The sequence below is a fragment of the Athene noctua genome, chromosome 11 (assembly GCF_965140245.1).
Source record: "Athene noctua chromosome 11, bAthNoc1.hap1.1, whole genome shotgun sequence".
NCBI classification, from domain to species: Eukaryota; Metazoa; Chordata; class Aves; order Strigiformes; family Strigidae; genus Athene; species Athene noctua.
The window spans coordinates 14,909,823-14,923,938 of NC_134047.1; the positions used below are offsets into that span (position 1 = coordinate 14,909,823).

At 40.5% G+C, this 14,116-nt stretch overlaps 1 protein-coding gene across 5 annotated transcripts in view; it reads left to right on the forward strand.

Annotated features, from left to right (window-relative positions):
- HTR2C (5-hydroxytryptamine receptor 2C) overlaps positions 1-14,116 on the forward strand; it is a 242,604-nt gene that overhangs the window by 21,278 nt on the left and 207,210 nt on the right. The window contains exon 1 of one of the 5 annotated variants that reach the window (XM_074914921.1): positions 12,336-12,410. The exons of the other annotated variants lie outside the window; for them this stretch is intronic. The gene's annotated coding sequence lies outside the window, so the exon portion shown is untranslated. Of the gene's footprint in view, positions 1-12,335; positions 12,411-14,116 lie in introns of those variants that run through there. 5 annotated transcript variants of the gene reach the window in all.

Below are 14,116 nucleotides of genomic sequence, written 5' to 3' on the forward strand. Positions count from 1 at the left end.
GGCTTCAGGTGGGCATCTGCTCCACCGGTGACCTCCATGGGTGCAGGGGCACAGCTGCCCCCTCACCATGGGCTGCAGGGGAGTCTCTGCTCTGCTGCACCTCTCCCCCCGGCTTTTTCTCCTTCTGACCTTGGTGTTTGCAGAGGTGTCTCCCTCACAACCACTCCTCACAACTCTAACCCTTCCTCCCAGGTTCCCCTTCTTAAGTATGTTATCACAGATGCGTGGCCACCCTTGCTAATTGTGTGTCTCTCTCTGGCTCTGGCTTGGAGCCGGGGGAGCTTTGAGAAGCTTCTCATGGGGGACATCGATATAGCCCTGTCCCCTGCTACCAAAACCCCACCACACACACAAACCCACCACAGGTGGCCAGGTCATGGATTTGCTGATCATCTGTTTATATGATGCAACAACAGTAGCCTTTTACTGGAACTCTTGCAAAATGCCCTCAACTCTGCACCTTGGAACTATTTTCACAGACCAAGTAAAACTCTTTTCCATTTTTCTTCTGTAGAACTCTAGCCGTGTATTCTCTTTTTGTAATGGGATGGAATCTTTCCACTCAGCAGTGTAGATCAGCTCTGTTCTGCATCCCCTCTGTAGCGTGTCACGTTTTTGCGTTGACGTTTTGTTTTTCATCAATTTATTGCATTGATTAAAATACATGAGATAGGATGTACTTTTTGCATGAATTCTGCCAGAACTGGAAGCCCAAAAGAGGGTTGTACTAACAGGTGCAAATATTCCTTGTCAACAGATAGGTGTCAGTCCAGTGCTCCTGATGGCTTCTTTCATCAGTTGGGATGTGAACGCTCCTGCTGGGTCTTGGTGCAAGCTACCATTTGACTATCATTTTGGCCTCAATAAATATTTCCTGCTGCAGGATGCTATCGGAATAAGCTCTTAACATGCCTGTCTTCTGGTCCTTGGAAAGCCCCATTTTTCACAGCACATTTTCTTTTGAAGTCTGATTCAAAGCCCATTGTAATCGATGTAGTCTCCTATGCATTTTAATGCAGCCAAATCAATGGCCATGCATTTAGGAACAAAGAATATTGCTTGCATCTGCAGGGTGGGAGGATTTGATCTTAGAGTCTCGTGATGTTGAAAGGGACTCGGGCATCGTGCTGAAACCCAGCCACATGTGAGCTTTGGCTTTGGGTGACTGAATGTAGGTCTTGGATGTACCTGTGGGGGGAAGGATTATGTCTGCCATGCACCCTGCTGATGACATGGCTGTCTAGACATTCAGCCCCACTCTGATGCTAACACATTTTAAAAAAGGATTATAGCAGTTTGTAGAGGGTTCTGAAAAGTTCTACAAAAATGACTGGATGTCTGTAAAACCTGCGTTTTTAACGAGAGGCTCAATCTAGTTAAAGTAAGTTTAAGATGATACCAGAACTGTATAAATACTACAGTGGGAGATTTATGGTTACAGGAGGCTTTTTAAACTAATAGGCAAAAGTGGAACCATATAAAACAGTAGATGGAAGCTAAAATTAGGCTAATACGTGTTGGAAGAAGTGTAACCCTAAAAAATCTTACCTAAGAACAGAGTGGATCTTTATCACTAGAAGTCCTTAGGAATAGATCAGTTTTGAAAGTCATCACATTACTGACTTCCAGGGTAGCTGTAGGAGGCTGATTAAAGGTTTCTGGGTTATACTATGTGCAAGACCACATTAAATGTTTAGACTCTTTACTCTTGGCCTTAAAGCCAAGACTTAGCGGTCATTGATGTGAGTGAACTTTGGAGAAAATTATTTCAAAATCACACTGTTAGGTGTTAATTCCCATAAGGATCCAGACTCCATTGGCCAGCATAGTTCCAGGACACAATGATTTTAAAAAGGTTTCTTTTTCTTTGGTGGTTTGATATAAACTTTTTTGTTAATGTCCATTATTTTAAATTGATATTTCTTAGCATATATTTTTGCTGGAGCAGCTTTTAAGTATAATGTTTTAAACTATATATAAAATTATCTTGCTGATGCTTATGAATGTTTTCTCCCAGGAGCAAATCTTTAGCTAAATATTCTATGAAAGTAAAAAATGTCTTTTAAAAAAACCCATTTGAAATGTACTTATTAAGTGAAGGGAGGATGAGTGAAGAATTTTTTTTTCTTTCACAGCTTTAAGCTGCAGTGATCTTAGATGTTACTTACAGATTTAATAGGTATAAACTTATCAGAAAGGTTTTATTTTTCCCAGAATTTACTTGCCTTTAATCAACTGTCATCAGATTTACAGGTCACTATGTATGTTGCAAATAATGGGATTTTATAATTTTTGAGTTTACAGCTACTTTTTTTTGAATAGAGCATTTATTATGGTGAGATGGAATATATGTTCTGTGTATTGATGTCCTTTGCATAGCACTCTCCACTTTTCAATTCTGTAAATAACATGTTCAGCTGAAAGCACCAGGGTCTCATTCCAGCTCCATACACACAGATCGTCAGTCCTGACCATGTGCCATCGGTTTGTCCTGCATCTCCCTTAACTGTTAGTAAATTATATGCTTTTGAAACCAAAAAGTGATTTTGATTTTGAAATAGAATGTTTTCAAGGCAGACTTGCCTTGGGAAGCTGTAAGCTGAATTATTGTCTTGGAGATTTTTAAATTCACTAAAAATCTTAAGCTTCAGTAGAAGCAAAGGATGTGGCTCAGTGTGGCAGTGTCACAAAATCCAGATGAATGACATTTTAATGCCAAACAAAGTTGTACTTCTGGAAGATAATAATTGTACTTTACCCTGCTTGATCTGCTTCAAAATGTTTCATTTGCGTTAATAAAGCTTTGGAATGTCCTTGTATGGTTGATGCTATTTAACGATGCTTATAATACTAACATGTCTGTTGAAATACAGTATATGGGTAATATAAGAGTAAGAATAATATAAATTTAACTAAACTGTCTTAATGTGCCCCCTCCTGCTAAAAAAAAAAAAACAAACCACAAAATTAAGCAGAGAATGAGATAGAATAAAGAAGCAAGGAAGCTCATCAGATAACAAAAACAACGTGCAATCAGCTACACTGGTCTTTGCAGAGAAACTGCCCCAGAGATGCTTCCAGAGAGTGAGGGGGATGCAATCCAAAAAGGTAAGTGGAAGTAAAGGAGCTATGCATTTAAAAGAAAATAGCGAGCAGAATTAAATATTAATGGATTATTATTGTTGTTGTTGTTTTTAAGTTGCACACTATATAACGTAAGGCTGAAATACAGCCACTGGGTTATCCGGAATGTGTCTGCAGCCTGAGCAACAGCGTGGTGCCTGAAAGCATCCATGCTGTGGTGGTGGCTGCGCTGCACGAGTGAATGAACTGGTCAGCAGGGTCTGTTGCAGTTTTATTAAGGGTGTTTAGTTATTTCCCTTTCCAGTTTTCATCCTTATGCTTTCCGTGACGTTTGGATAACACCTGCCCTTCCCTCGGCAAATGTTTTTTCCTTATGCTTACCTTGACTTCTTTCACAGCAGTTGTCACTCTTGCTGGTTTTTCTCAAGTATTTGTTGCAAGTGCACTGCAGGGGTTGTGTTTGGGAATTCTTCTGAGGCTCAAGAGCTCTTTCTGATGTTCGCCTGCACTTACTGTGCTAAAATCTTGGGAGCTTTTTTTTCATGAGATTTCAGTAATGGTAGCTTTTGCAAAGATCAACAGCCATTTATGCAATTGTGCTTAAAATCTGTTTTTACCAAGATTTTTATAATTTCAAGTTTGAAGCATCAAAAAATACAGAATGTTGGGGTTTTTTTCTTCACAAAATTCTACTTTTTTTCTACTTTACAAAGCTGTCTTAGCCTTCTGGGAAGATAAGGTTTGTGTGCCTATAATTGATAACATGTGACTCCTAGCAAATTTCAGCTCCAGTTCAAACAGAAATCCTTTTGATGTGGGGTGCTGCTGTAGAGCTATATGGTGTTTAATTTCTAGGGTTATCTGTATTGCAGACACCATGCAAATGTTTACTTAGTTTAGTGCTAACACAGGTGTATTGTTCTTTTGCCGGATTTTTTGTGCACATTTTATAACTAAAGCATCTTTTAGAAGTCCCTGTTGCAGAAGAGAGCAAGATAATTTTCCCTGGTTTGTGTAATGCAATATCCTTCTATTGTATGCTCTGTTCTTTCTGAGCCCACAGCTTCCATTTGTCCTTCATGTTTTGTTTTTACCCAAGTACATGAGGCATTTCTTAGCTTGCAGTCTTTGTGCAGCTACTGATCTTCAACTGCTGTTTTGTCAAAGGGACTGTAACACAGAGTGTATTTCTACTGTCAGAAAATAAGAACATCTTCCTACCATCAGTCACTAATATGGTTTGATTTGTTCCTGAAAGTACATAATTCAGAAATTTTAGTCATCACTTTGGGCTGAAATTTGCTGTGCTGAGTGTACTTCTACTTCAGGGAATGTATTTTGCAATTGAGAAAGGAAAGGCTTCTTGATGAACGTTAATCATTAAAGATATAGGATGTCTCTATTCCTTTACTTTCAAAGCCTTTTTCTTAGAAAAGTTTTGCAGGTGACTAATCTAGTGTGTGTGGCATTATTATCTGTGTGTGATACTGTTAGGCTTGAATGTTTGTAATTTTTTGGAAGCGTATGATGATCAATGTTCAAATGGCCATTTCTTATAAATAAATAAAAGCCCTTTGAAGAGGGCAGTCCCAGGCAGTACAGTCTGGACCTTAATCTGCAGTCTTTACAGAGTGAAGAAAAATGTGATTTCTCGAATCATTACTGTTTTGCTGGTATTGTTTTATTCTCATCGAGTTGTTCTCTAATTGATAATCTCTCCAACAATTTCTTATATTGATTTGAATGAATCATCCGCTGTTATGGAACATAATTACTGACATACTGTGTGATGTCTTATACTGCTATTGATTTTTTGTTTCATTTTTAAATAACATAAACACCACCTCCTTGTGACCAGCTGAATTTCTGGCTATTCACTGACAGCCCGGCTGTGCCACGGGGAGTGCGGGATAGCCACCGTGGGAGCTGGGCACTGCCTCCCTGACTGTCTGCTGCAATAACTGGGGCTGAGACACTTGCAACAACTTGCTAAGGATGCAGAATAACGGAAATAATTTCTGAGGTTTTGAGTCTATTTATAACTACAAAAAAAGTGCCTTTATAAGACAAAAAATGCATGAAATGTCTCCTGTCAAAATCTCACTCATCAATGTCAAATTCTCATGACATTGACAAAATAGCTATTTCTGCATAGAAAAGGTGACAAAACTGAGCTTTGAATTTGCTGCTGACTTTTGTATCTGCTGTTTTCCTTGGAATTAGCTCATTTCTCTAGGAAGGTGTTAATTTTAAGCTAACAACTCTAAAAATGGATGACTTTTCCCCTCAAAGTAATCTTGGCGTTGAGTTTTTATTAAAACCGTAGTTTACTCTTTATGAAATACATATCACAGGAGTCAGGAGGACAACTGTGCGTGGCAAATTGTACAGCTAGATATACAAAGCTGCAAATTTATGGCCTCTTGCATGACTCTGACCCTGGGGCCCCTAAAGATGTCCTCAGATCCATCAATGCAGCAGAAGGGAGAAGCTGCTGCTGTGTGCTCTATGTGAGGAGTAGGGCAGTTTGTCATGATAGTGTTGCCCAATATATGATATGCTTGTACTTAAAAAAGACTTAATTTCCATTTGTCTTGCTCAAGGGTAAGGAAGAGTAAGTGTAAAGGACAGTGGAAACCAAGTATGTATGAATGTTTTGTGAATGTGATCCAACTCCGCATCGATATTGATAAAAAAATAAAAACGTAGGTTATAATCCTGACAGTCAGTGAATTACAGGCAGCTATTTGTTTCTCAGCCCAAACGCTTTTGCATTTCATTTCATATCCTAAGGGAACATCTCTACAGCAGATCAAAAATGTTCCGAAGTTAATGGTCCTTCATCTGCAAGATCATTTCCCTTTTAACCATGTACCAAAAGCTGGCCCTTTGGGATGTGATGTCCTCAGCTTCTGTTTCAGAAATCACTATGTGGAGGGGTCCAGGCTCAGTTTCTTGGAGAAAGAAATATCACAGGACCTGCACAACTTTCTGCTCCACTTCCCCCCCCCCCCAAAGACTCACTGGAATCAGCTACTTCTGGCTGCCGTTCCTCCCAGGAGAGGCAGGACCTGCCAGGGAGCTGTTTGGAGGCTCTCCCACGTTCATCCTGAGGCCGATTTTTATCCTTCCTTTGCAGATACCTGTCTTCACTTGTTTGTCTCACAGGTCCTGTTCAGAAGCCTGCTTTATTTGCGTATATGTCGTTTTGCTGGTGGGTTTTTGTTTTGTTTTGGTTGGTTTGTTTGGTTTTTTCAGGCATTGCAATCTCAGTGGTATTCTGGGTTTCATTTTTTGTTGTCTCTCTTTGGCAGCAAACCCCTCCTTTGGGTGAAAAGGGTGCTTCATTAATATTTGTCATGTAGATAGGGCAGGCAGAGAGGGGTGAGAAGGGTGATTTAACATACCCTCTTTCTCTCCAATACGTGCGCATGCTGGTGCAGGCTCTGCAGACTCAGTATCATGTGCTGATGCATGGCTCCAACTGGGGCTCTAGGTATGGCTCTGAACCACCAAAACCCACCAAGGACCACACTGGCAGTGGAGGGGTTGCAATTTTAAAAGCTGTGACCCCAAATATCTTGAGAGAGCATGGTGAAGGCAAACGGAAATAAAGTTTTGGTGACAATGTTGCTAAGATGGCTCATCTTGTCCTTCAATGTGTGAGTAGAGTAGGATGGAGTGGGAAGGTGGTAGAGGATCATCAGAAAGGATGCTGCTAACATGACATTAGCTGGTTTCAGAAGGAGGTACATGGAGATTAATTCCTGGAGAGTAGGTTTGATAAGCATCTTGAATTCTGGGCTTGGCTGGGATCTGGTGATACTTAAGTATAGCACTGAGAGGTTCAAATATAGGTTTGTCCTTTACACAACCTTGCTGTTACGTGGATATCTCTGTTTTGTGGCTATTAATGGGAAGAAAGCAAAGCAAGCAGATGATGATGAATTGTACAGGTAGTAGTGCATAATCCTATTCCTCATTCATGGCAGAGGTGGATGGAATGTCTGTAGAGATGTATTTGAAGTCCTGTTTAAATATTTTTAATAAAAACATGCCTTGCTGGTTTCAAAGCAATCAGTTCCTCAGTATGATTACATGTGGCAATGCAGAAACCAGGACATTTTCAACATAAAGGATTGCATACAAGCTTTGCATCTCCAAGGTTTATTGTAAATAGCATAGAAAAACAACAGGCATCTTAGTATGTGAATTAAGAAGCAATCCTTCTTTCTGCATATTATTCATTCCTTGTTGATTAATTTCTTTTATACAAGGAAATCCAATCTGCTGCACAACGCTGAATCCCAGTAGTAATAAGTCTGGTACAGATATGTATATCTAGCATCAACCCCAGAGCAACCTATAGATTTTTTTATGCTGTAATAAAAACAACTTTAAAAAAGAGGAAAAGCCAAATCCTGTAATCCTTCGTTCATCTTAAAGTGAAATTCTTCTGTACTGTGCGTGTGTGTGAGAGAGACAGCTGCTCCATCAGGCACTAAAGCTTCATGTGCTTCAGAGGAGGAAGCGCAGAGTAAATATTTGTAGCTGTCAGCTGAGTCCTGTTGGAGTGCAAACATCCGATGCCAGGGCCTTCCCTGCTCGTTTTGAAACTCTTGGGCTGTGTGGATCCCACCTGCCTGGCTTAAATATTCACCAAGAACAATATAAACTAACCTCTTGTTTGAGGTCTGTGCTGCTTGGTTTCACGGATCCAGCTGCTCTGTACGTTTGTCTCCCAGTCGTGGTCCTTGACTCACTGTAGGCATTTGCAGACCACAAATGCAGACCCCGTGGTCCTTTCTTTATCAAACTGAATGGCTTGATTGCAAGGTAGAGTTCCCATACACAGGACGAGATTGGCAACGTCATGGGTGCCTTTTGCATTGTATGTGCTGTACCATAGTGCCTTCATACCCACTCTCACAACACGGCAAGGCTAGGCATCGCCATCCTATTAAAGCAGCTTCGAAAGCTTGAGTTAGCTGCTCAGGTTTGTGCAATAGATCTAGGACAGAGTGGAGAACAGAACTTGCTTTCTCCCATGGCTGCTGAAATGGCGATGAGCAATGCTGCAGCCTGTTCCAGACCCCGAGCGCACCCAGGGTCACAGAGCCCCTCAGCAGTGCAGCCGGGTGCTGCAGCCCTACCAGCGGGGCAGCTGACTTGCCTTGCAGTAACCGAGATTGGAGTGTTGTGGGTTCACAGCTGTCTGTAAAGGACATTGGATTATTGGGAAGTAAGGATGTGAGCACAAGGACTTTGCTCCTAACCTTCATGTTCTGCTGTCATTTTTTTTTTTAGAATTTGAAAAGGACATAACCACACTAGGAACAATTTACCTGTTTAGATGGATTGTGTGTCAGATTTTTTTAAAATATCAAGAAATGACTCTTGTCCCTTGTGTGCAATGGATAGTCCATTTGTGTGTGTGTCATTTATTACTGCTTTGCCCCACTCAGTTTGTTTATTCCAGGTGATGGGGCTTCTGTTGCCGCTTTATAAATGGTTATGTAGGTCATATGGAACTTTTCTGTGATTGCACAATAGAGTTTTTCATATTTGTTATCAACGTAATACGTTGTATGTTTACATGAATATTTTAAATCCATTGCTATTTTCAAAATAATTGTTCTTTTATTTTGGTGTTATCACTTTTGATAATTATACAGTGTAAAGCTGTCCCTTAGTTAGGGGATAGCATGATAACTCAGTTGCCACACAGAAGTTGTGCTGATTTTTGAAATATGCTTCACCCCCACCCCCCACACTAATTTGGTACGAGCAGGCCTCCAAAATATCTTCACAAAATGTTGTGGACTTGAGCCTATAAAAACTCATCTTTTATAACTGCTAGAGCAATAAAAAGCACAGCTAAGAACAGCTAAACACCCATAATAGAAGCCGTCTTCATGACAGAGTGGTAAAATTTGCTAGGAGTTCTCCCACTGATGACTATATTTAAATGGGTGTGCCAGTGTTGGGCATTTAAATGATGGCTGGCTGACTGCATATGCTGCCAGTGCTGGTATTGAGGAGTTGAGCTTTAACTATGAAGTTTCATCCACTATCCAATAAAAATCAGATTTTAATTGTTCTACATTTGGACTGATCTTTAATCGGAGTTATGTTTTTAAGGAGAGAAATAATCCCATATATTTTAGTGTGGCTCATCTGTTGCCTTCCTATTTAAACCCTAAACTTTTCAGTACAGAGATGCTTAGATGTCTAAGAATGTGACCATGCCTCTGGCATCAAGATCCTTCCTTTATTTGCTCGTATTTACAAAAGATAAACATTTCTAGATCTTCCTGCAAGATATGTCCATATTGCGGAATGCTATGATAATGGCTGTGTGAAAATGTGTGTTTAGAGTTCTTTGTGATGGCAGGTTTAAAAATTAAATTACACAGTTGTGTCCATCTCTTTAGGAAGGAAACCTTGATAAATTCAGGCCTTTTCAAAATTAGTGTTTAATAAATACTGGCATATTCTTGTATGAATTTAGTTCTCTTATCTAAGGTTAAGATATAAAAGCATAGAAACCTCGAACCAGAGTAGAACTGATGCATTCGTAATATCCACTTTAAATGCTAGCTAAAATTTGTTCAAGCTATCGTGCAAAATATGTTCAATGAAAGCTGCTCTGAATTTGAGCAGCAGCATTACAAAAGCCTTGTACCCACACGATTAATAATACCAGGGTAAAGTGAACATTTAATAAATCAACCTATAAGGCTAAGAAGGGTACACTCTCTCTTTTTGTACGGTTTCCTGAATATTGGAAGCCATCATGTTCCATCTGCAAGGCAGGAATTACTATATTTGAAAATGTCAGAATTGAGAGAATTTGACACTTCTTTTGGGAGTTTGTTTCAGCAACTGGTTATCGGATTTGTGTGGAAGGGAATTCCACTAGGCTGAGGGTGCATGTTTAAATCCTTATACTTGTCAATGCCTGAGTGCTGAGCCAGACTCAGACTGCACAACAGCAATGAAATGGGTTTGGGACAGAAAATGGAAATGAGGATATGAACACAGGCACATGGAAGAACTCGACGGGGAGAGCTCCAGCACATGTGGAAAACCAGATATCTGTGAAAACTACCTTTCCAGTTATGGATAGTCAACAAATCTTCACAGCTGCAGTACAAGCTGGGCATGAGAAAGATCAGAGTGGGAGCCTGGTTGCGAGATGTTCCAACCACTCAGGAGTCAGGGAATGGAGTACAGCTCTGCCTCGGGCTTTGTCCCACGCTGGCTCCGACAGCTGGCTTTGTCCCACAACCAGCAGATCTTGGACTGAACAACTGGGAGCTACAGACTCCAAACATGGTAAACCCAAGACTGAGGAATGAGAGACTGCTGATTACAGTTCATTTATGTAACTCAGAGACTTCATTCTCAGCATATCATGTTGAATGTTTTGCCTTCTTAAATGTCCATGGAACAACTGGGCAAATACCTGGCTGTGTGCCATTCTCCATGTGCTCTTCTACCATGATTTATTTTGTTCAGCTAGTCCTCTCTCTTGTACTTTTTCTCCATAGTTAACATCTGTGCATGGAAAATTCAAAGAAATACATTGCAATATGCTGGATATATAAGAGAAAGTATTGGTAATGGTTATGGGACCTGAATTTCATTAATACCTCCTTTCCATCCTTCCTTTTTGTTTGTTTATATACTGTGTAAGTGGACCTGCCAGTCTTAGGAAAATACTTGTTCCCTATGCACAGTAAAAGGAACTACCAGTGTGGTTTTGAGTATCAGTAGGTAGTCTCAGTCTTCCTGCTATGGGGAGTGTCCTGCCTGCATCACAGTGGAGCCAGGCTTTTATTTTAATAGTTGGAGTATGCTGCACTGCCGACTCTTTCTCCTTCATGTGGATGTTCTTGCAGTCATGGCTCACCTGTGATCCATCTGATTGAAATGATGAAAATACCTAATAATCTAGAGTTGAGGTGTTTTGAATGGTTTCTGCTCCACGTATGGTGTCATCTCAACCAGTCAGACAGTACAGTAACAATATATATGCATTTTGTTTCATTATTCTTCAGATCATTACCTTCTTATTAAATCCCTTGGTGAGGAATCTCCTCTTCTTGATATTAACATAAATTAGTAGAATAATAAAAGGTCAAAAAAGCCAGCTCAGAGTGGCCGCTATCTATTTTTAAATTGTGTTTTATTTCTCCTTTCTTCCCTAAGGCTTTCTTTCTCTTCCATCACTGTAATACATTGAAAAATACAATGAATATAAACAACAGCATCCAGCACTGCACTGAATATATCCTGATCATAGGAATGCCAGGTTTTTAGGTGAAAAATAAAATAATAAGCCACATGCTTGTGTGAGGTATTAAAGTCTTGAAACACTTTATCTTTTCCTCTAAGATGTGTTGCTTTCTGTGATACACTGAGGATACTCTTGTCATTTCTATGTATTATATTCTGCAAAAGGAACTCAGGGAATACAGTTAATAACAGTTTATCACACACTGATTTTTAGTTACTTATCCCTTTCTTTATGGACTGCTACAGAAGTCCTTGGTTTTACTTGAAGAAATCCACAGTAGGTTTTGGGGAAATTCTAACAAGCTTAACTGATGCTGAGGTCTATGACTGTGTACAGCAAAGGACATTTGCTGAGGGGCTGGTGATATCTTTAAAGCGATGAAATAACTATTAAGCTTTTTTTTGATTGCTAATGAGATATACATTTGCATGGCCTTTAACTTAGTAGCATTTTATTTTGTTATTATGCATCTTGTTTACCAGACAAATTATTTTTATTTCAGATTGCTCAGCAATAATTATTTTATCTTATCTTAATTATTTATGTCTTCTTGCGTTCAACTGGAAAATAGAACAGCTGAAATGTACTGATCAGATATTTTTTGAGAGCTGAAAACATCTTTATTTTGGCTGAATATAATTTTTATAAAATCACTTAGGATAGCGAAGGAATATAGTAAATGTTCACTTTCAAATTGTCCTCTTTACTCCATCACCTGTTTCTGAGGGAAAATCTCAGCAAAGAAAGAGTTTGTGTATTGATTTATTTTATTTGAAAGAAAATTAAAAAAAAATAAATTCTGTAGTCTAGATGGAAGTGAGAAGGCAAGAACTCTGAGGTTATGGCTTATTAGACATCATCGGTATTTATTGTTCCTTCATTTGCTGCTAAGTTTTCTTTTGATATTTCTTATATGTCTAGGTTGTGACCATGCAAAATTAAGCTTCAGCAACTGGGTAAGAGAAGTCAAAGCTGCTGTCAGTGGACACAAGATCTCCGCTCCCCGAGGAGCTATGTGGATGCGGTAATACTGTATATGAAACTTTCCTCACTGCATCTTTAGATAATTTACTGCAGTAGATGTTATGCATAGATGCAATAGCATCAGTAACGTCATCTGAACAGGTTGTAGCAACCAAATATGCCTGTAGCATCTACATTTAAAATCAGCTTGCTCATCATTACAGTCATAATAGCTATATATCAGCCTTGCAGCTCTTCTGACAAAGGGAAGAGGGTATGTGTTGGTGTCTGGAGTATTGTGAGTGCTCCTGTAGTTTAACTGGGGCTGGATCACTATGAATCAATTTATCCGTGGAATAAATACCCCCAGTGCTTCCTGGAGCATACCCTAGGCTACTCTCCAGAGGTTACTCAAAATATAATGGAAGGTGGGAAAATTTATTAGTCCAGCATCTTTGTGAGCGCAAAGACATTCTTTGAAGGGACTTTTTGGATCAATCCTGTTTTGATGTGGCAACCTTGAAGAAGACCTGGTTAAATGCAAATAAAAGGGATAATTTCCAAGAGAGTAAACAAGTACTGAGAGACTGATGTTATGAGTTTGGGCATATTCTGCTTTGTGGCAGTCGATATACTGCACTGTTTCCAAAAAGCCTCAGTGTTTACTCCCTTCTTACCAGCAAATATAAGATACCAGTATGTTTCAGTGTTGGGACTGAAGTGGGTTGACCCTGGCTGGATGCCAGGTGCCCCCCAAAGCTGCTCTCTCACTCCCCTCCTCAGCTGGACAGGGGGAGAGAAAAGATAACAAAAGGCTCATGGGTTGAGATAAGGGCAGGGAGAGATCATTCACCAATTACCCTCAGTGGCAAACCAGACTCGACTTGGGGAAAATGAATTTCATTTATTACCAATCAAATCAGAATACGATAATAAGAAATAAAACCAAATCTTAAAACACCTTCCCACCACCCTTCCCTTCTTCCTGTGCTTAACATTACCTCCTCTTCCCCAGCAGCACAGGGGAAGGGGGGTTGTGGTCAGTCCATCACACATTGTCTCTGCTGCTCCTTTCTCCTCAGGGGGAGGTCTTCTCACACTCTCCCCCTGCTCCAGGGTGGGTCCCTCCCATGGGAGACAGTCCTCCACAAACTTCTCCAAGGTGAGTCCTTCCCACAGGCTGCAGCTCTTAATGAACCGCTCGCGCGTGGATCCCTTCTGTGAGGGGCACCCTCCGGAACAGACTGCTCCAGCGCAGACTCTCCAGGGGGTCACAGCCTCCTTTGGGTGGATGCCCCTGCTCTGGTGTGAGGTCCCCCACGGGCTGCAGGTGGGTCTCTGCTCCACCATTAACCTCCACGGGCTGCGGGGGAATCTGCTCCTGTGCCTAGAGCACCTCCTCCCCCTCCTTCTTCACTGACCTTGGTGTCTGTGGGGTTGTTGCTCTCACATATTCTCATTCCTCCTTTCAGATACAGTTGATGTTGCACAGCAACTTTTCCTCCTTAAATACATTATCCCAGAGGCTCTACCACCATGACTGATGGGCTCGGCCTTGGCCAGCAGTGGGTCCATCTTGCAGCCAGCTGGCATTGGCTCTATCAGACACAGGGGAGGCTTCTAGCAGCTTCTCACAGAAGCCACCCCTCTAGCCCCCCACCTACCAAAACCTGGCCATGCAAACTCAATAATTCCACCCCTATTAAGTTTAACATGAATTTATATGAATAATGCACATTTTCTGAGACATGCTCCTTGCTTATTCTT